The 23,093-nt window shown below is 45.5% G+C and overlaps 1 protein-coding gene across 1 annotated transcript in view; it reads right to left on the bottom strand.

Moving 5' to 3' along the window:
- Nucleotides 1-7,129, bottom strand: part of DENND4C (DENN domain containing 4C) — a 180,365-nt gene extending 173,236 nt beyond the window's left edge. Inside the window, exon 1 of the mRNA XM_089693962.1 lies at nucleotides 6,957-7,129. The gene's annotated coding sequence lies outside the window, so the exon portion shown is untranslated. The remainder of the gene's footprint in view (nucleotides 1-6,956) is intronic.
- Between the last annotated feature and the right edge of the window lie 15,964 nt (nucleotides 7,130-23,093).

The raw sequence follows: 23,093 nt of genomic DNA, 5'->3' as shown, positions 1-23,093 counted from the left end.
AAACCCATCAGAGAGATAGCATTAGGCGTGGCCAAAACAACTGTTTGGAACATTCTTAAAAAGAAGGAACGCACCGGTGAGCTCAGCAACACCAAAAGACCCGGAAGACCACGGAAAACAACTGTGGTGGATGACAAAGAATTATTTCCCTGGTGAAGAAAACACCCTTCACAACAGTTGGCCAGATCAAGAACACTCTCCAGGAGGTAGGTGTCTGTGTGTCAAAGTCAACAATCAAGAGAAGACTTCACCAGAGTGAGTACAGAGGGTTCACCACAAGATGTAAACCATTGGTGAGCCTCAAAAACAGGAAGGCCAGATTAGAGTTTGCCAAACGACATCTAAAAAAGCCTTCACAGTTCTGGAACAACATCCTATGGACAGATGAGACCAAGATCAACTTGTACCAGAGTGATGGGAAGAGAAGAGTATGGAGAAGGAAAGGAACTGCTCATGATCCTAAGCATACCACCTCATCAGTGAAGCATGGTAGTGGTAGTGTCATGGCGTGGGCATGTATGGCTGCCAATGGAACTGGTTCTCTTGTATTTATTGATGATGTGACTGCTGACAAAAGCTGCAGGATGAATTCTGAAGTGTTTCGGGCAATATCTGCTCATACGCAGCCAAATGCTCCAGAACTCATTGGACGCCGCTTCACGGTGCAGATGGACAATGACCCAAAGCATACTGCAAAAGCAACCAAAGAGTTTTTTAAGGGAAAGAAGTGGAATGGTATGCAATGGCCAAGTCAATCACCTGACCTGAATCCGATTGAGCATGCATTTCATTTGCTGAAGACAAAACTGAAGGGAAAATGCCCCAAGAACAAGCAGGAACTGAAGACAGTTGCAGTAGAGGCCTGGCAGAGCATCACCAGGGATGAAACCCAGCGTCTGGTGATGTCTATGCGTTCCAGACTTCAGGCTGTAATTGACTGCAAAGGATTTGCAACAAAGTATTAAAAAGTGAAAGTTTGATTTATGATTATTATTCTGTCCCATTACTTTTGGTCCCTTAACAAGTGGGAGGCACATATGCAAACTGTTGTAATTCCTACACCGTTCACCTGATTTGGATGTAAATACCCTCAAATTAAAGCTGACAGTCTGCAGTTAAAGCACATCTTGTTTGTTTCATTTCATATCCATTGTGGTGGTGTATAGAGCCAAAAATGTTAGAATTGTGTCGATGTCCCAATATTTATGGACCTGACTGTATACCTTTTCTGAAGCTGATCCGGTCTGGTCTCCAACAGCAGATGCTATGTGCAGGAGAGAACCGACAATGGTTGTGAAATGCCTGGGAAATGACATCACCTATAGCAGGGGTGTCCAAACTTTTTTCAAAGAGGGCCAGATTGGATGAAGTGAACATGGTGGAGGGCCGAACATTTTTCCGAACATTCTTTGAACCATTACAATTAAATGCAAATAAATTATTTTATGCCAAGTTAATTGCAAACGACATACTTTTCATTTCATAACATTAAGATCAACTGACAGCTGAGTTTTCACAATGTATTGAAAATAAATTAAAAAAAAAAAAAAAACTTACCTGCACTAATGTGAAGGGTGAAAAAGGTAGCTGGAGCTGAAGTCTCTGCTCGGCAGCCGGGAGGGGAAGAGAAACACACTTCACGCTGGAAGCCCGGCCCTGAAGTCACCGCCCTCTGTCGCTCCCAGCGCGGCGCAGTCACGCATGCGCACTGCTCTCAAGCAGAAGACTGTCTGCCACAGAAGGGAGGGCCGTGCGACAGCCGCATTTACACAGACCAGGGAGAATGCGCCGCAGTCAGGCATGCGCACTGCCCTCTGCTCTCAAGAAGAAGACTGTCTGCCATAGAAGGGAGGGCCACATTACACAGAGCAGGGAGGGCTGTTGGAGGGCCGTATTAAACAGACCCCCGGGCCGTAAATGGCCCGCGGGCCGGACTTTGGACATGCCTGACCTATAGACTTACTATGGAGATTCCGTTGTTGGCTGCCTCTCCTGCACATGCCTACACACTGAAGCCGCTGCTGATAGCGCAGCATGGGACCGGAATGGCTGCAGAACAGGTATATATAGCGATTTCTTCTTTACAGGGCCAGATAGGCGAGTTTTAGAATGTGGCTACGAGTAGGTTTAGAGTTAGTTAGGTTTTGGGTGAATTTCTACTTTAATATATTGCACCTTATCAGTCCTTTTTTACTAGTTTCCTTTTTAGGTACAGAGCGTGCACAATGTTGCACAATTTCTTGCATTGCTTGGGATGCCTTACACATGAAAATTTCACATAAGAAGTGCATGACTCTTATTGAAAATCACACAACAAAACAAAATACTTTTATCTTGCATTTTGGCATGCATAAATGAGTGTGTTATCAAGGTGCTGGGATACCATTATAAATTAATGAAACCCCCATTCACCTGCAAAAGGGCTGCATATTTTCGTGAATTGCAGGAATATGCGTGATTTTGTGTTCAGCAGCTAGGGAGGGGCAATGCAATCAGTTGTTACAATGCTCCACACAGTTTACCTTTGTTGACTGGTCACAAAATGACACTTCATTCAAGTTTATACATGGCGCGGTGCAGTCACATGCATATAAATGCAGCACAGCTGCCCTGTTATGTAATGTACTCCAACACACCATTGTGATGTGAACAATTGGGTTCTAGGTGCCCCTTTGCTGATCTAGGTAGATCAATGCAACTCAAAAGGGACAATGTTAATGAGCTATGTTTACACTTCCTTTCCACCCACTTTAACCTCCCTAGCAGTCTGATTATGTCAATATTTCTGTGCTCAAAGCGGTACATTATTTTGCATGGAAATATGTTGTTTTTTTATTGTAGGCCTGTAATTCTTAGGAATAACTCACTGAAATCTGTCCAAACAAGAGTCTAGTAAACATTCCGGGTATGTTAAAATTTGAAACACGAAATCATAAATTATAATTTAATAAATAATCATAAAAAAATAATATATTTAATTCAAAAATATAATCAAACCAAAAACACTGAAATTTAAAATAGAGCGCCAGTTCGCACAACACTGAGCAAAGTGGCAAAATCATTTTCAGTGTCTGATGACGAATTTCCCCACGAATCATTATCACTCAATTCTGCAAGTGGCTCTAATTTACCATCGCTGTTCTCTAGCTGGTCTAAAACCGATTTTGAACTAAAGGGACGCTTTTTGGACACCATGGACATTTCTCAGTTTCAAGGCAGAAAGAACAGTAAAAATGTAGGCAGGGCACAGGACAAAGCACTAGGGACAAAATGTATGTGAAATGGTTTGATACAGTAATGTTATACTATGAGATTTTAGTGTATTTAGTGAATGTCACTGTTAAAATTTTCAAATTTCCCGCAAGTTCTGTCCCCGTATGTGCTGACGTCGCAGGGAACGGAACCTGGAAGACAGATGCCGGCATCCACCGGAGGACATTACAGGGGACATTGCAGGAGGGACATCGCAGGAACGCAGGACAAGGTAAGTGAAGACGAGATCCCGGAGCAGCTCAGCAGGGTATTCTTGAGTGTAGCTCGGGGTTACCGCTTGTGGTGCTGAAACTTTACCCCAAGCTACACTCGAGAATACAGCCAGGGAGGTTAAAGGCTAAATTCACCTTTTACAAAAAAATAAAACGCACATGTTTTTGCAGGTAAAGGAGTATGCATTTATTTATTTTTTAAATAGAAACCTGTGTAAAAGCATTGCATCTGTGATCAGCATATCACAGGTGGTGTCAGGCTCCGTCAGAACCTCAAGGTATCGGTCTGCTCATACCTTGTAAGGACTGGCAGTTACTGAATGACAGAAAGAATCAATGAACTACAACAGTACTCAGCAGCGCCCTCACAGTTCATTCAGAACTACAAGCTGTTCAGCGGCAATGGATGACGGTAGATGTAGTTCACTCATTCACAGAAACCTGTGAATAAAAGCTGCGGTGGGAGGAGCCCCACGGTCACACTCTTTTTAAAAATTGTGACAGCCGGTGCAAAGACAAGATCCCTGCCCACTGTCACAAGAGGGACCCAGTGGTTGCTGATTTGTAACATGGTACTTCCTGAACACAAGTGTAACATGTAACCTATTATGAAAAGTGAACTTATCCTACAAAGGCAGCTCGATGGGTTTGTATACTTGCCACAGTGCTTTGTGGTACCTCAAGAATTATACAGCCTGTCGAGTTCGGCAGGCAAGACCCATTTAAAACAATGGGCAGTACTACAACTGCCTTGCCACCACATGCAGGATTGCAAGATTTTAGAAGTTAATATAGGCAATATAATAACTCCCAGGCACCTGTCAAATACCCTCAGAAAAGTGATCCACCATAGATTAGTTTACAAAAGGCAACACATACGTAAATGAACCCTAGCGATGGCCATGCATGCTTTATTTGATCAATATGCAATTCAATGAAATATATATATATAATTAAAAAAAGCCCACTATATATACCATTTGTAAATGCTATAATGTTTGCGTAAACCAATTAATTTACATGTATTTGGATTTTTTTTTTAGCAAAGTCATGCCGCAGAATACATTTTGGCCCAAATTTATGACGAACTCTGATTTTTTAAGTTTTTTTTTACTGGACATGTTTAATAGCAAAGTCAAAAATATAATTTTTTTCTCAAAATTGTCAATTTTTTTATAGCACAAAAAAATAAAAACGCACAGGCAATCACATTATTATGCAGTATTTATATAGCGCCAAAAAGTTTGCTCAGCACTGTACAATATAGTGGGGGACAGTATATGAGACAGTACAGTAACAAAACAATATACGAGGGGTTCGAGGGTCCTGCTCTTTGGAGCTTACAATCTAGGAGGGAGGGGATAGTGGTACAGGAGGAAGTGGCTGTGGTGGGAGGAGTGGAGGAGATCGGCTGTTAGGTGAGGGTAGGGTAGGCTTCCCTGAAGAGATGGGTTTTCAGGGTGTGCCTAAAGGTGAAGAGGGTAGGTGACAGTCTGATGCATTGGGGTAGTGAGTTCCAGAGGATAGGGGAAGTCCTGGAGAAGTCCTGAGTCGGGCATGGGAGGAGGAGACCAGGGAGCAAGAAAGTAGGAGGTCTTGTGAGGAGCGAAGAGTACGGGTTGGGTGGTATTTGGGTATCAGGTCGGTAAGGTAGTTTGGGGCAAAGTTATGAACGGCTTTGCGGAGCGGTTGGTAAGGTGGATGAGTCTGGCTGCTGAGTTCAGTAAAGACTGAAGCGGGGATAGTCTGTGATGAGGTAGGCCGGTGAGGAGGGAGTTGCAGTAGTCGAGTCGTGAGATAATAAGGGAGTGTATGAGTTGTTTAGTAGTGTCTGGGGTTAAGAACGTACGTATTTTGGAGATGTTGCAGAGGTGGAGCCTGCATGAGTTTGCCAGCGATTGGACATGGGGCTGGAAGGACAGATGAGTCTAGACTGACACCTAGGACTTTGGCTTGCGGGGTGGGGCTGATGGTGGCGTTGTTAGTAGTGATGGAGGGGGGAGGGGGGGGTGCGGTCAGGGGGGGAAATTAGGAACTCAGTTTTGGAAAGGTTCAGTTTGTGGAAGTGGAGTGACATCCAGTCTGATATGTCGTTCAGTAGGCAGGTGATTCGGACTGAAGGGGTGAGGTGAGGGGTAGAGAGGTAGATTTGCGTGTCATCGGCGTAGAGGTGGTAGTTGAAGCTGTGGGAGTGTATCAGTTGGCCAAGGGAGGGGTGTAGATGGAGAAGAGAAGGGGCCCGAAAACAGAGCCTTGGAGGACCCCAACAGAGAGGGGGAAAGAGGGGGAGGTGGTTGCGTTATAGATAACACTGAAGGAGAGCTGGAATAGATAGGAGAGAGCGGAGTCTCTGATGCTAAGGGAGTGTAGTTTATTAAGGAGGAGGGGGTGGTCAACTGTGTCAAAGGCTACGGAGAGGTCGAGGAGTAGGAAAACTGAGTAGTGGCCATTAGCTTTGGCGGTTAGCAGGTCATTAGTGATTTTGAGTAGGGTGGTACATACCAATCACATACCATCGAAAGAAAGCTCAATTCGTGGGAATAAAGGACATACGCTTCATCTAGGTGCAGCGTTGCATGACCACGCAATTGTCAAAGTAACGCAAAAAATGGCCCGGTCAGGAAGGGGGAATCCTCAGGAGGGTAAGTGGTTAAAGAACAGATCCTATAATGTGCATTCAGCCCAGTGGTTGTTTCCAGGAAACATACAGCGCATATTGACCTTTCTTTTGGGGGTCAATACCATCTGGTAAGGGACAGTGCGTTTGGTGTGGGTGAAGGATCTCTCCCTCTGATGTTTTCCTGAACACTCATTGGATCTACACAGTTTCTTTATTGTTGGACTTTCTATTATAAATTTGACATTTTTTGGAAGGACTTTCTGTTTTAGGGCATCCAATTTTCAAGCGCAGCACTCTGTATTTATACTTCATGTATTGTTGATTTACTAAATGACAAATCGATGGAGGTGCACTTTGCAAGTGAGTTTTCCCCAGAGCTTAGGGAATGTGGCAAAGCTCTGCTGACTTCCATCATCCAATCATGTGCAGGCAAAATTACTTTTTTTTTCCTTGCACCGGATTGGGTATTCTTTGTAAAGTGAAATCGCATTGCTCTCTTGCACAGTGAACAGCCTGTTGGCCTTTAGTAAGGTGCCCTGTAGAAGGGATGCTCGGTGGGGTTTCATGCAGCGTGATGCAGACGTTGTAGGGAATGTCAGGTAACCCGATCCTGTGTACAGGGAGTGCTGTGTACACAAACATCCTGGGACTGCATGGACACGGCGCCAGGACACTCTCCTCCATGTCAGTGCTCTACAGGTGTCACTTGTTGCACCTTCTACTCTCCACAACACTTGTCTGCTGCTTGGATCCGGCCGGGTGAGCCCACAAACACAGCCCAGCACTGCTCCCTCCTCACCGGCCCCGAGTTCAAAACCCCGCGCCCGCCCCACCTTCCCCGAACTTCTCACCTTGTGGGCGGAGATCGCAAGCGCTACTTGTCCTGAAAGCGAGGACGATCCCCGGGAAGACTCCGCAGCGCTGCTACCACATGACACAACTTCTCCGATCCGACACTGCGGCCGTGATCCGGACGGGCGGCGCCATGATCTTCTCTAGTGACCGGAGAATACTTCCGGGCTTAGCCCCGGTGACCGCCTCTCTGTCGCCACCTACTGCCAGGACATTGTACGCGCAGCCGGGTGCAGGGCAAGGGGAAGACCCAGGCTTGACGTCACGCACTCGGTTTTGTAATACAAGTCTGGATACAGCAGATAGGAAAGTCTGCACTGGCTGGTTCATGTACATTGTAGCTGATAAACGCACGTTTAGGAGCTTTTCTCCTTTTTTTCCAGCAGCCCCTGAACTCTCCCTAATGTTTTCCTATGTGTCCATGTACACTATGTCGTTTACAGGCAGTGGAGTTTACAGTTGCGTTTTTGAATGCCCCAAACTTGCGTTCAGGAGTAGATTTTATCAGCGGTTCAAACGCCAAATGCTTGTAAACATAGCTAGCTGCATTTATAAGCATTTGCAGCACAGTGGCTAAATGGTTAGTACTTCCGCCTGGCAGTACTAGGGTCATTGGTTCAAATTCCAGCCATGTCACCTCCTGCCTGGAGTTTGCATGTTCTCCTTTTGCCTGCCTGGGTTTCCTCCGGGTACTCCGATTTCCTCCCACACTCCAAAGACTTGCTGGTAGGTTAATTGGATCCTGTCTAAATTGTCCCTAGTATGTGTATGTATGGATGTGAGTTAGGGACCTTAGATTGTACACCCCTTGAGGGTCAGGGACTGATGTCAATGTACAATATATATGTAAAAAGAGTAAATTGACAGTGCTATATAAGTTAGGGACATTAGATTGTACACCCCTTGAGGGTCAGGGACTGATGTCAATGTACAATATATATGTAAAAAGAGTAAATTGACAGTGCTATATAAGTTAGGGACATTAGATTGTACACCCCTTGAGGGTTAGGGACTGATGTGAATGTAAAATATATATGTAAAGCGCTGCGTAAATTGACGGTGCTATATAAGCACCTGAAATAAATTTGCGTTTGGAAATTTTTTTTTTACTCTTCCATTTCCAGATGCTGTCCAGAGCCTTAGGCTGGCCATACATTATACAATTTTCTTGAGAGTTTTGGTTTAGATTTACCAAAAACAATATAACAGGAGGTCAAACCTAAACAACACTTTCAATTGTATCCAATTAGGCAGGCCCTTGCACTACATAGTTGAAGGTAAATCTAAAGGAAATTGGGCAGAAATTGGACAGAAAATTATATAGTGTATGGCCAGTCTAAGGCTGGCCATATATTATACAATTTTCTCGAGATTTTTGGTTTAGATTTACCATATAATACCATATAATAGGAGGTCAAACCTAATAATACTTTCTATTGCATCCAATTAGTTAGGCAGGCTCTTGCACTACATAGTTGAAGGTAAATCTAAAGGAAATTTAGAAAACAAATTTGAATAAAAAAATTAAATCAAATTTGAAAACAAATCTGAATTTAAAAACATGTTCGAAATATATTGTTGATTACCTTCAAAGATTGTGTGAATTATTGTTAGAACATAGCCATCTTCCAAAATTTGAATATTGAAAAGAATAGAATAAAATAAAATAGAAATTAATAGAGTAGAAAATAAAATCCAGAAACAAGAGGAATTTTTTTTTTCTGTACATGTCTATTTGTCACAGCTTGAGATAGATACAAAAGAAGAATAAAGATCCAAAAAGAGCCGGTGCCTAAGAAAGAAGCGGATATGGTGTGTAATCTGGAGATGGCGAAAGGTTTCCGTGGCTGGTAGATGCCAGGTCCCAGATGGGCATATCAGATGTTGCATGGAAGGAGACAAGAGGTGCTAGTTGTGCTGCAGTGTAATAATGTTTAAAATTGGGGACTGCCAGACCACTCGCCCATCGCCGACAACAAACCGCTACAGCCGGCAGGTGCGGTTTGCCGGAGTGCCAAATGAACCACAAGAGTTTCTAATGTTTGATTCGTAGGATGTGGTTCAGCACAGGGATAGGCGGAACCCTAAAAAAGTATAGAAGCTTTGGAAGGTAGGTCATTTGAATTCTCCCAAACCAGATCAACATGGAGAACCAGGAAGTGAGGAGAGCAGACAACTCCTTGAAAAAGAGAGGATAATTGGGCCAGTAGAGTCAAAGGTAGAGGTCAGATGGACTCCCAGGTAGAAAACTAAAAGACAGCCAAGAAAAGCGATAGTTTGCCCTAACCTTTTTGAGCTGATCAGAGTATAGAGGTTTAGAGCCTTAGATATGGCTTCATTTACAGACAGCTGTGATAGACAGCTAAACTCGGAGAGTACTGCGTATAAATTTGGCAGGGGGATGTGGGGCGAGGAGATATACAGCAATATATCATCTACAAATAGCATGATTTTGTTTTGTTTGCCTGTGAGTTCCAGGCAATGGATATTCAGGTTAGCTCAGGTAGCAGCAGCTAAGGGTTCCAGGGCCAGTACAAAGAGGATGGGGAAGAAAGGGCAACCCTGCCCCATGCCAGTACAAAGAGGATGGGGAAGAGAGGGCAGCATGCCACAGTTATTTGAGAAGGAGGTCGATTCAAAGCCCTGCGTATTTAAAGTGACACTAAAGTTTCATTTTTTAATTTAATTTGTTTTTAAAACAAGTAGTACTAAAGCTTCTTTTTTTTTTAAATAACAATGTAGTCCTAGGATAGGGATTCAGATGCTTTCTGGACATCTAAGGACAGGAGCAATGCAAGGTTTGAGCAATGTCTAGCCAAGTGCACAAGTTGTACAGCCCTGGACGTTATCACTGGCACCACACAAGGATACAAAGCCCACCCAATCCTTGTGTATGATATTGTCAAGGTAGTTGTCAAGTTGCTCAGATTTGCCAAGATTTTTGCCAAGAATTTCATGTCTTCATTTAAAAGAGAGGTCAGGCAATAACTAGACCAAGTGTAGGGGTCCGTGCCTGATTTGAGGAAAGTGACTACATTAGCGAGTAGTGAGTCTGGTGGCAAAGGTTGTCCAGTTTTCAAATGATTGTAAACCCTCCAGAGATGAGGGACAAGGAGATGGGAGAACTAGAACTTTTATTAATAGGGCTATGTAACCATCAGGGCCCGGCCGCTTATTTGTTTTCAAGCAGTGGATCACATCCCTGAACTCTTTATTTGTAATATCAGCCTTGAAAAAATTCTCTTTTGAGCAGGGACACAGCCAAGCAAGGCTTGTGCATGAGCTGTGGAGAAGGAATCAGAGGCCGAATACAGTTAGGCGAAGAAGCGACGAAATTCTCCAAGCACTTCTCGTGGGTTGCTCGTGAGAATGTGGTGGCGTGTACGTGTACCACAAAGGTGATTGGTTTGTGGCGGGATGAGAGGTAGCAAAGTCACCAAGCTAGAATGGTTCCTGATTTATTACTGTAAGCATAGCATTTCTGATTTGCCCAGCGATGCTGTCTCTCAGAAGCAGGGGCGGACTGACAACTCATGGGGCCCCCGGGCAATAAGGGATCATGGGGCCCCTGTGTCCTTGCCCAAACTCAAAAAAGCCTATGAAAAAGGTACCAGGGGCATCTCATAGGGCCCACTACTGACCCCGGGCCATCGGGCAGTGCCCGAATTTCCAAATGGTCAGTCTGCCCCTGCTCAGAAGCATCAGTCAGGCAAAGGTTAAGTTCTGTGGTCACTTTATCAAGACAGAGCTTGATGTCCCTGAAGGGATGCGATTTATGAACTTTGAATGCCATTTCTAGCTCTTTCTCCAACTGAAGCTTGCATTCATCTTGGGCCCAACATCTCCGAGAGGCAATTTGGATGAGGTGGCTGCATGCCACTGCTCTATAGGCCTCCCATACTGTAGTCGGTTAAGGGACAGAGTCCACATTTTGTTGGAAATAATCCACAGTCACAGAGTGTAGTTGCTCTAAGACATTGGGGTGAGATAGCAGGAAGTAATTTAATGTCCTTCTAAAAGTACCAAATGTTAAAGTGGAGGAGGGGAGGATGCAAACAAGTGGAACGTCCCATTTTGGGTGAAGTTTGGTTTTAAATAGGCTCATAGTTTGAAGGTGAAAAAGTAGTATAGCAAGTGAACTTTTAAATGTACATCAGTACCACACAGTCTTGAACTGCAGGCTGCATATAGTCTAATTTTAAATCATGCATTATTTGTACTGTTAAATAAAATACTGGAGCACAAATGTAATTTTCTTGAAAAATAATAATAAAAATGGAGATATCTATGATAACTAATTGTGAATATTATAAACAACAAACACAATAAACTTTACAAGTCCATTTTAAGTATAATAAATAAAAGTCTTCTGGCCAAGTACTAAGAAAAATAGTGACCATTACTGTCTTATTGGATGTATAGGTTTTAATGGTGACATAAATAGTACTTTTACTGTTCTCTTCCAAGGAACTCTCACAAAACCAGTCAGTCTGGTTCTGTTGGTGCCACACCCTTAGTAAGTTTCTTTCAGCTTATCTTGGATTCATCTATTTATTTTTAATGCTTACACGGTGCATTATTTGCATTTATTGCAGCACTTGAAGAACAAAGAGGAAAGTATGTGCCAAGTTCACGTCTTTTAAGGAAACTTAAACCTGACTTTCTAAAATGCATCTGTGCCTGCGTTCATCTTGGACAATTTGGATGAGGTGGCCGTGTGCCACTGCTCTTATAGGCCTCTCATACTGTAGTCGTTGGAAATAGTCCACAGACCATAGCTGTTCTAAGACATCCGGGTGAGATAGTAGAAAGTTGTTTAATGTCCAGGTGGATGTGGCGGATTTCCTCAGAATAGACCTAGAATGTGTCATGACAGGATCGTGATCGGACCAAGGCACAGAAAGAATGCTAGCCTTGAGGAGCTCTTCTTGTACCTAGATGTGATTGATTCGAGAGCCAATTTTTCAGTAGGCTTCAGGTCCAGGAGTCAGTATCTTATAGCAGAACTACACTGTATCTGGAAACCACAAACTAAAAGTGGTATTTAATTTATTTGTAATATTCAAAGCAAACTCCTCCATCCTCCCATGTCTTTATGCTATATTTTGCTAAGAAATCACTTAGAAAAACACCCCTTAGCATTTTTGGTCGTGGCCTTCGTGAGTAAGGGCAGATGATTCATGTAGCAATTGCTTCCTGGAATCCATCTGCTCTTAGCTCAGGCAAGCAGGCAGAAGGATGTGCTTAGCTGAGAATACACTCCTCCCTTCCTGAAGACTCTGGAAATTCATGACATCATTTGCCAAGGCATGGAAACTAGGAAGTAACTAAAAAAGTAAAAAAAAGTTTAAAACAACTAAATATAATATAATTTCCTATCTATTAATTAATGCTAGTAGCATAAGAATTCAAACTAGTCAATGTTGATTGAGTCAGTTAAGTTTTAAGGGTGACCAGGAGTGAAGCCTTGCAGGTTCACCGCCAGTTTCCCACTGCACATATGCAAGCCCAGCGGCACTTTGTGATAGGTGCCGCAGTCTTCTGGGACCTGTGATATGTCCCAGAAGGCTGTGGGGGAAGGAAGGGGTGGCTGAACTTCCTCTTGGATTGCCTAAGCAATCCGACCAGAAGTGGGAGCAGGTACCTGTCAAAATTAGGTACCTGCTCCCCCCCCCCCCCCACTAAAAGTACAAAATGTTAAAGAGGAGGGGGGGAGGATGCAAACAAGAGGAACGTCCCATTTTGGGTGAAGTTGGGCTTTAGATAGGCTCATCGTCGTTTGCTGCTGTCTTCCAACACAAGAGCATGGAGGAGTTTCCAGGAGACAGGTGGTTACTCTGGGAGAGCTGGACAGGCCGAAGAAGGTGCTTCACCCATCAGCAGGACCATTATCTGTTCCTTTGTGCAAGAAGGAACAGGATGATCACTGCCAGAGCCCTACAAAATGACCTCCAGCAGGCCACTGGTGTGAATGTCTCTGACCAAACAATCAGAAACAGACTTCATGAGGTTTGCCTGAGGGCCCGATGTCCTCTAGTGATCCCTGTGCTCACTGCCCGGCACCATAGAGCTCGATTGGCATTTGCCATTGAACACCAGAATTGGCAGATCCGCAACTTGCACCCAGTGCTTTTCACAGATGAGAGCAGGTTCAACCTGAGCACATGTAACAGACGTAAAAGAGTCTGGAGAGGCCGTGGAGAACCTTATGCTGCCTGTTCAGCATGACCATTTTGGTGGTGGGTACTGACGGTCTGGGGAGGCATATGCCTCTAAGGCTAGACAATGGCACCCTGACTGCCATTCGGTATCGAGATGAAATCCTTGGACACATTGTCAGACCTTACACTGGTGCAGTGGGTCCCGGGTTCCTCCTGGTGTACGACAATGGCCGGCTTCATGTGGTGAGAGTATGCAGGCAGTTCCCAGAGGATGAAGGAATTAATACCATTGAATGGCCCCCACGCTCGCATGACCTAAATCTAATAGAACACCTTTGGGATATCATATTTCAGTCCATCTGACTCCGCCAGGTTGCACCTCAGACTGTAGAAGCTCAGTGATGCCCTTGTCCAGATCTAGGAGGAAATACCCCAGGACACCATCCATCGTCTCATTAGGAGCATGCCCCGACGTTGTCAGGCATGCATACAAGCATGTGGAGGCCATACAAACTACTGAGTACCATTTTGAGTTGTTGCAATTAAATTTCAGCAAAATGAACTAGCCTGCTGCATAATTTTTTCAGTTTGATTTTCAGGGTGTCTTTGAATTCAGTCCTCTGTAGGTTGATCATTTCCATCAAACGATAAGGCATCCTTACGTTCCTAACATATTACCCAGTCCATATTTTGAGCAGTGTATAATAAATAAAAGTCTCCTGGCCAAGTACTAGGAAAAATAATGACCATTACTGTCCTTTTGGATGTATAGGCCTTAATGGTGACATAAATGACACTTTTACTGTTCCCTTCCAAGGAACTCTCACAAAACCAGTCCGTCTGGTTCTGTTGGTGACACACCCTTAGTAAGTTTCTTTCAGCTTATCTTGGATTCATTCATTTATTTTTAATGCTTACACTGTGCATTATTTGCATTTATTGCAGCACTTGAAGAAAGAAGAGGAATTTATGTGTCAAGTTCTTTCAGCTTATCTTGGATTCATTCATTTATTTTTAATGCTTACACTGTGCATTATTTGCATTTATTGCAGCACTTGAAGAAAGAAGAGGAATTTATGTGTCAAGTTCATATGTCTTTTAGGGAAAAGTAAGCTTGACTTTAAAATGCATCTGTGCCTCTGGCTTTCCAGCAGAGTTATTGCTTATAATTAAAGCAGAACTCTAGGAATTGCAACACATTTAAACATCTGCTAACTGATAAAGGGTTGGATCCAAAAAGGTGTATGCCATCTAGTGAACTTATCTCTTTTATTTACTATTTATCACTGTACTTTTAGCACTCTGACACTGAACCTTCAGGTCTCTGCTACAGAGTTGTTTGCTGCCACTCTATCTGTCCTTTCCTGACTCTTGTCCAATCATGGAAGGCTTTGTGTTATGTAAACCCATTCACAAAATGCAAAGCATTCTGTGAATGAACAGCAGATGAAAGCTGCTGCTAAGCAGCATAGCCACATCTCTTCTGTCAGAGCACTGGAAGTCGAGCAATAGTTGTATTCCCAGCGTTCAGCAAAAATTTAATTATGGGCAGCATTCAATTCAAATTGGGACTTTTGAGTTTATATAATAAAAGAACATACTTCAAGCAATGGAAACTGCATTTATCTTTCAACATATTCCCCTGCTGCATTTATACACTTATATCAGCGTTTAACGCCTGGAAAGTTTTGGCGTAGGAAGGACAGCCTACTTCACTTCGTCATCAGTGCTGAAATGCTAACCTCCGTGGAGCTCTTTTAAGGGTCCAAGCAGATGGAAATCACTTGGAGCAAGGACCAAGCTGTCAGGGGGATGTGGCAATACCTCCCAGCCAAGTTGCTGTAATATGCACATGCGGGTAAGCAGGATAAGCTTGTGCGCTGTCCTGGAGAAACAGGACACCCTTAGTGATCAAACCAGGCTGTTTTTACAGCAGCCGTATATGCACATCACTTAGAACACGACAGTAATATTCACTGTTGAAAGTGGCACCATGGGGTACAAAATCCACATGAATAATGCCACATTTGTCCCAGAAAACACTTGCTATCACTGTACCTGCAGATGCAATTGTTTGAAATGTTTTTGGTAGTGGTGAGTCCACATGCTTCCACTGCTTTGATGCTCATTTTGATTCCAGAGTGAAATGATGTGCTGTGGGCTGGGAACCACCACGGCTGGGATCATCACTAACAAATGTATAGCTATCTTTGAAATACTTACACCATTCAAATGTCTTACTGTTGTTGAGCGTCTCATCACTGTACTATGCTTCAAGTCTTCTGTAGATATCCATGGGTTTTACGCCTTCATTCACAAGAAACTTCATCACCACACGCTGTGCCATGCATGCACTAACACTGTCGTCTGCCATCTTGATTAATGGTCTCTGGACTGGCCCACCACGCTAGCATCACTTTTTATACCTTTAAAATTTACCACTTCCATATCGGGCACTTTCACCCCCTTCCTGCCCAGTTTTCAGGTTTCAGCGCTGTCACACATTGAATGACAATTGCGCGGTCATACAACACTGTACCCAAACTAAAATTTTATCATTTTCTTAACACAACTAGAGCTTTCTTTTGGTGGTATTTATTCACCGCTGGGGTTTTTAGTTTTTGCTAAATTAACAAAAAAAGACCAAAATAATTAATTGTTCTTCATAAATTTAGGCCAAGATTTATTCTGCTACATTTCTTTGGTGAAAATACCCCAAATTATTATTTAGTCTGTAGGAAAGTTATAGAGTTCACAAACTATGGAATATATTTGAAAATTGATCAATCCTGAAGTACTGGCAGCCAATCTAATTTCTTGAGGTCCAAGAATGTCAGAACAGTACAGATATCCCCCAAATGATCCCTTTTTGCAAAGTAGACAATCCAACGTATTTCTAAAAAGGCATGGCGAGTTTTTTGAAGTTGCAATTTTTTTGTCATAATTTTTCAGAAAATGAAGAAATTAAAAAAATGATTTTCACTTTTTTTTTTTTTTTACATACTGTCACCAGTGCAGTACAGCATCATCATATAAGTGGCATGGCGGTGATCAGGGACACTGACTGGTGACAGCATGAAAAAAAAAAAATGATTATTTTTTTCAATTCTTTTATTTTTAATTTTTTATTACTTTTTTTCTCCTTTTTTAATATTTTTTTTTCATATTGCACTATGACCAAACTAGTATAATGTTACCATAGTAACATTGTACTACTTTGGGGAAGTGATCAGTATTTTTTTTTTTTTTACACAATTTGCTTATAGCAAAGAATTACTTTGCTATAAGCAAGCATTTACCTGAATGAAATTGATTCATTCAGGGTTTTGTTTTGTGATTAGCTGTGATTTGGCCACGGCTAATCACATGACATAGCTGGGCTTTGATTGGCCCAGATTGTGCATGTGATCGCTGTGACCATTCACAGCTAGACACACTTGTATACAATGGATGGCATGAAAGGAAGCCATCCATTGTATACAACTGCCATGTGACCTGCTGTGATTGGTCACAGCAGGTCCCATGGTACTAGCAACGGGGCCAGTACACAGATCTGACATTGGCTGTGTCCGAGGTACACGGCCGGTGACAGATCTCACTACAGCGTGGCCCTGCGGGCATGCGCAATACATATTCCGGAAAGGACACCATATGGCGTCCACCCAGAGGGATGAGCTGTTGACCCGGCCGCCATATGGCTATAGGCCGGGCAGCAACTGGTTAAAAGTACCGGTTTGACTTAAATGTAGTAAATACAAGTGATGGCAAACACCTTGTTGAACTAAACTCTGTCAATCAGCATTAACTATTTTTAATTTTTTTGCTGGTAACCTTAGTAAATAGTTAGGAACGTACATTATATTTACTAGTTTTAACTTTTTTTTTTTTGCATTTCTTCAGGTGCTTCTTGAATTCTGGCATAGGCAAATTATATCATACTTTCCCAGAGTTTTCATGGGCATTTAGAGGAGAGGAAGGGAGCAGGGTCTTTCTCATCTAAGCACACCCTCCTGACTGCATGCCTGAGCTAAGGGAAGATGAATTTTCATCTGATGAAAACCTTACTCAAGATGGTAATGGCTAGAAATGCCAAGAAGTCTTTTTAAAAGTGATTCCTCAACAAAATAAACCATGGAGGGATGAATGGGTGAGTTCGCTTTAAATATTAAAAATGAATTAAATGGCCTTATTAAGTTTGTGGTGCTCAGATACAGTTTAGTTCCTTTGATAAACCAGCATATTTTTAAAAATTCTGCAAACCCTGGAGTTACACTTTTAGAAAAAAAAATCACCTCTCTAACACATCACAAAGAGATTCGTTAACTGGGAAAAAAATAGTGTGAATGAGGATTTTTTTCCCTCTGTTACAGTAGATATGACCATCTACGATGTATGGGCAGGCAGTATATTGGGAGAGTCTGCAGGATCCAGGCATTGCACTCGCAATCTGATGATCACGGGCACAATTCCTTACAGGTTGAAATGCACTTTTTTTTTTACCTGTGAAAAGATGTACATTTTTTTTAACAATGGTGAGCTTATCCTTTAATTTTTCCTTTGTATGAACAGGCTTTACATCAAAAGGGAAAGCATGAAAAGGAGCTTAAAGCTCCACCTGCTGGTCAAAAAGGTAAGTGCAAAATATTAATATTAAATTTTCATATTAAGGGTACCTGTAAACAAACTGTTCCAGCTGAGCTCTATTTAGAAAACACACAGGATAAGGGGCATTTATCCTCTCTGTCATAGGCTCTGGAGAGATCCTGACTTTAAAGTAGGGATCCACCCAGATCCCTGACCAGCAACTGGCTCGGGCCTCTCAGCAAGCCACTGATAGCCTGAATCAGCTGCTCCCACACCCTCCACAGCCGGTGTGCCAGTGAGTATTGGAGGGGTAGGAAAGAGAGCCAGTGACCGATAGTCACCGGCTCTCTGGTTACTGAAGACCAAGAACTGAGCAAACAGTGGTGTTTGATTGCTCAGTTCATGGTCTTAGAGGCAGCAGGAGACAGATACAGCATTGGACCGATGATGCATCCACCTAGGTAAGTATGTATATTTGGTATTTTTACATTCCCAAACTTTTAAACAGGAGCAGTTAGAGAGAGCTTGAGACAGATTTACTACAACAGATTTACTACAACAGTTTGATTAATAAATTCCTCCCTCTGGCTGTGTCAGGAATCTAGGAATGACCAGAAAGGTGTGGACTGACACAGGGAAACACAGGTTTCAGGTATAGTATAATAATACAGTTTATTATTAGCCACCCAGATATATATATATATAAATGCACAGTGAACAAACCAACCTTCCACCAATCTTAGTAGGTGCAGGAACACAGGCGTAGTCAGGGCTGGAGAGGTGGAACGGCCAGGCCGGCCGTAGGGTTCTGTAATGACCGTTTGGTGGTACCTCTAGTGGTCCCCAGGACAGGATTCCCCAGGGCGCGGAGTCCCAGTCTAAGTCCCAGTCTAAGTCCCAGTCTGCTTATTCACCAGGGCCCCTGATGGTGGGGATGGACTTGGAGCAGACAGGAACCAGGTCGCGTCCCCTGAGTACACCTGCTAGTGGTAGAGGGATCCGCCAGAGGTATGTGCAGGTACGGCTGGATCCGTGCAGGATGGATGGATGGCAGAGTAGTTAGCGTGGTCAGACGGGCCAAGTCAGCCCGGGCAGCAAGGTACCAAAGGAGCAGGCAGAGAATGGTCAAGGTCACAAGCCGGGTTCAGTAACTCATGGGCAGCGCGGTACAGGGGATCAGGCAGAAGGATGGTCAGGCAAGCCAGGGGTTCAACAGGAGACGGTCAGCAGAGGTCAGGATCAAGCCGGGTCAGCAACGAAGCAGGAACACAAGATACCAGGTACAGAGGCTCATGGGAAACCATACACCAAGGCCCAGATCACAGGCCTGGTCATGCCTTAAATACACCTTTCTGCAATCAGCCCCAGGTTTGGCTGACTGCATGTGTGAGCTTCTGGCTGCTGAGAGCACCCGCTGGTCAGCTCTGGTACTGCAGCCCACACGGCAGATGAGTCCCACCACCAGTGCTGAGTCCATTCCTGACAGTACCAGTACCCCCCCCTCAAGGAGCGGCCTCAGGACGCTCCAGACAGTCCTTAGGGGGCAAAATGTTCCACCGCCTGGGTCAGGTAACTGGCTGAATATCCAACTGCCGGAGAAAACCGGCTGGCTGGGTTTCCTGCTGGTAGACTTCTCTTTGTGTAGGAGAACCCAGGAAGGCAGGTCACTGGGCACAGGATTTCCAGGAGCAGGCTGGGAATCAGTTATTGGCCAGTTTAGCTGGACATCAGGTGCTGGCATGTCGGGCTGTGCAGCGGGCAGAGGCACGTCAGCGGGCACCGAGTCATCTAGCAGAACCACGGGCACAGAGTCACCTGGCAAGTCAGCGGGCACCGAGTCACCGGGAATGTCAGCGGGCACCGAGCCATCTAGCAGAACCGCGGGCACAGAGTCACCTGGCAAGTCAGCGGGCACCGAGCCATCTAGCAGAACCGCGGGCACAGAGTCACCTGGCAAGTCAGCGGGCACCGAGTCACCGGGAATGTCAGTGGGCACCGAGCCATCTAGCAGAACCGCGGGCACAGAGTCACCTGGCAAGTCAGCGGGCACCGAGTCACCGGGCATGTCAGCGGGCACCGAGCCATCTAGCAGAACCGCGGGCACAGAGTCACCTGGCAAGTCAGCGGGCACCGAGTCACCGGGCATGTCAGCGGGCACCGAGCCATCTAGCAGAACCGCGGGTACCGGGTCACCAAGCTCGACAGCAGGCACCAAATTAACTGGCACAACAGTGGGCACTAAATCAACTGGCACGACAGCGGGCACCAAGTCATCAGGCATCAGGTCATGTGGCTCAACAGCGGGCACTGGGTCCTCAGGCATCAGGTCATCTGGCTCGACAGCGGGCACCGAGTCAACTGGCACAACAGCGGGCACCGAGTCATCAGGCATCAAGTCATCCGGCTCAACAGCGGGCACCAAGTCAACTGGCATGACAGTGGGCACCGAGTCAACTGGCACCGAGTCAACTGGCATGACAGCGGGCACCGAGTCAACTGGCACGACAGCGGGCACCGAGTCATCAGGCATCAAGTCATCTGGCTCGGCAGCGGGCACCGAGTCAGCTGGCACCGAGTCAACTGGCATGACAGCGGGCACCGAGTCAACTGGCACCGAGTCGACTGGCACGATGGTACAGTGAGTGGGAGCAGGGTACTGACATGTGGTAGATAGCAGGGTATACTGGGCTGTCACTGGGGGTGCTGTCGGGAATGCAGGAAAAGAGCTTTGAGCAGAGAAATGATGAGAAACAGGACTGGTTCGTTGCAAGCTGATTGAGGCTGGGTGTAACAAGTCTGACCATGTCTGCAGTAAGGGTTGGACAACGCTCAGCTTACACAAGGCCTGTCTGGTCAAAGATTGCACTGCGTTTATACACTTCTTTAGCACATGTGGTGAACATGCTGAATAATGCTCCAAGAAGCAATCCGGATCATCCTCCAACAACTATACCAGTGATATTATTTGACCTACCCTGAATGGAGGAAGGAATTCATCCCTGCTTTCAGGGGTACTAGATGAAGCCAACTCAACACAAGCCTGAATCAATGGTTGCACCTCAGAGAGTCTAGGACCTGACCTACTAGGGCAGTGATGGCGAACCTTTTTGAGCCCGAGTGCCCAAAACTGCAACACAAACCAACTTTTTTATTTCAAAGTGCCAACACTGCAATTAACCACTTGCCTACCTGGACGCACTGACAGACGGCACTGATCGGTGGCACTGCTGGGCATCATTGATGGGCAGCAGTGACGGGCGACACTGCTGGGCAGCACTGACAGGTGGCACTGCTGGGCAGCACTGACAGGTGGCACTGCTGGGCAGCGCTGACAGGCGACACTGCTGGGCCCTGATGGGTGACACTGCTGGGCACTGATGGATGACACTGCTGGGCATCATTGATGGGTGGCACTGATGGGCAGCACTGATGGGCGACACTGCTGGGCACTGATAGGTGGCACTGCTGGGCAGCACTGACAGGTGGCACTGCTGGGCAGCACTGACAGGCGACACTGCTGGGCACTGATGGATGGCACTGCTGGGCATCATTGATGGGTGGCACTGATGGGCAGCACTGATGGGCGACACTGCTGGGCACTGACATGTGGCACTGCTGGGCAGCACTGACAGGCGACACTGCTGGGCACTGATGGATGGCACTGCTGGGCATCATTGATGGATGGCACTGATGGGCAGCACTGATGGGCGACACTGCTGGGCACTGACAGGCGACACTGCAAGCAGTTAATCTCACCTCTGGCAGCGTCGGTGTGGCTTCCAACCCAGCAGCTCATTCCCATCCACTCTGAACACGTTGCCCCTGGCCCCGGAGCAGTGTGGGAGCCTCTTCCTCTCTTCCGCGCCAATCCCCGGGTACATCACCCCTGGTGCCAGAGCCGCATTGGAGCCGTTTCCTCTCGTCCACGCCCACCCTGGCCCCAGAGACATGTGGGAAATGTAGTTTGATGGGGATCCAGTGTGGACGAGATCTGGATGGCCGGTCCATGCGTGCTCATCATGCTCTTCTTCCTGGCGTGCCCACTGAGATGGCTCTGCGTGCCAGCTCTGGCACGCGTGCCATAGGTTCGCCATCACTGTACTAGGGAATGAGCGACCCGTATGCACTCTAGCAGCTGATCCCTGGTATACTCCCGCAGAGTCTGATAGGCATATTCTCTGTCATCAAAGACTAGCATAGACAAATATATAACCTCATCAGGATGCATCCTTCACAACAAGTCAAGATGGCTTCCCTGTGCAGCCACTTCTGGTCAGGAAAGGCCTTGGTGTGATGTCAGGAATCTAGGAATGACCAGAAAGGTGTGGACTGACACAGGGAAACGCAGGTTTCAGGTATAGTATAATAATACAGTTTATTATTAGCCACCCAGATATATATATATATATATATATATATATATATAAACGCACAGTGAACAAACCAACCTTCCACTAATCTTAGTAGGTGCAGGAACACAGGTGTAGTCAGGGCTGGAGAGGTGGAACGGTCAGGCCGGCCGTAGGGTTCTGTAATGACCGTTTGGTGGTACCTCTAGTGGTCCCCAGGACAGGATTCCCCAGGGCGCGGAGTCTAAGTCCCAGTCTGCTTATTCACCAGGGCCCCTGATGGTGGGGATGGACTTGGAGCAGACAGGAATCAGGTCGCGGCCCCTGAGTACACCTGCTAGTGGTAGAGGGATCCGCCAGAGGTATGTGCAGGTACGGCTGGATCCGTGCAGGATGGATGGATGGCAGAGTAGTTAGCGTGGTCAGACGGGCCAAGTCAGCAACGTGCGGGCAGCAAGGTACCAAAGGAGCAGGCAGAGAATGGTCAAGGTCACAAACCGGGTTCAGTAACTCACGGGCAGCGCGGTACAGGGGATCAGGCAGAAGGATGGTCAGGCAAGCCAGGGATTCAACAGGAGATGGTCAGCAGAGGTCAGGATCAAGCCGGGTCAGCAACGAAGCAGGAACACAAGATACCAGGTACAGAGGCTCATGGGAAAACATACACCAAGGCCCAGATCACAGGCCTGGTCATGCCCCAAATACACCTTTCTGCAATCAGCCCCAGGTTTGGCTGATTGCAAGTGTGAGCTTCTGGCTGCTGAGAGCACCCGCTGGTCAGCTCTGGTACTGCAGCCCACACGGCCGATGAGTCCCACCACCAGTGCTGAGTCCATTCCTGACAGGCTCCTCTGTATTGGCACAGCAACAGAATAAAAACTGATCCTGACCACTTCTTATCATGCATCTATTTAAAGTAAAAATCTGCCTAATCATTAGATATACAAAAAATCTGTCCCAGACCTTTACAAATCTGTGACAGTTGCATGCCCAAGATGTATGCCACTTCTGCTCCAGTGATGTGATGTCTGCCAGCTATCTT

Source organism: Staurois parvus, unplaced genomic scaffold (genome assembly GCF_062004578.1).
Source record: "Staurois parvus isolate SC_StPar_1 unplaced genomic scaffold, SC_StPar_1.0 ptg000644l, whole genome shotgun sequence".
NCBI classification, from domain to species: domain Eukaryota; kingdom Metazoa; phylum Chordata; class Amphibia; order Anura; family Ranidae; genus Staurois; species Staurois parvus.
This window is presented reverse-complemented; position numbering and strand designations above follow the sequence as displayed.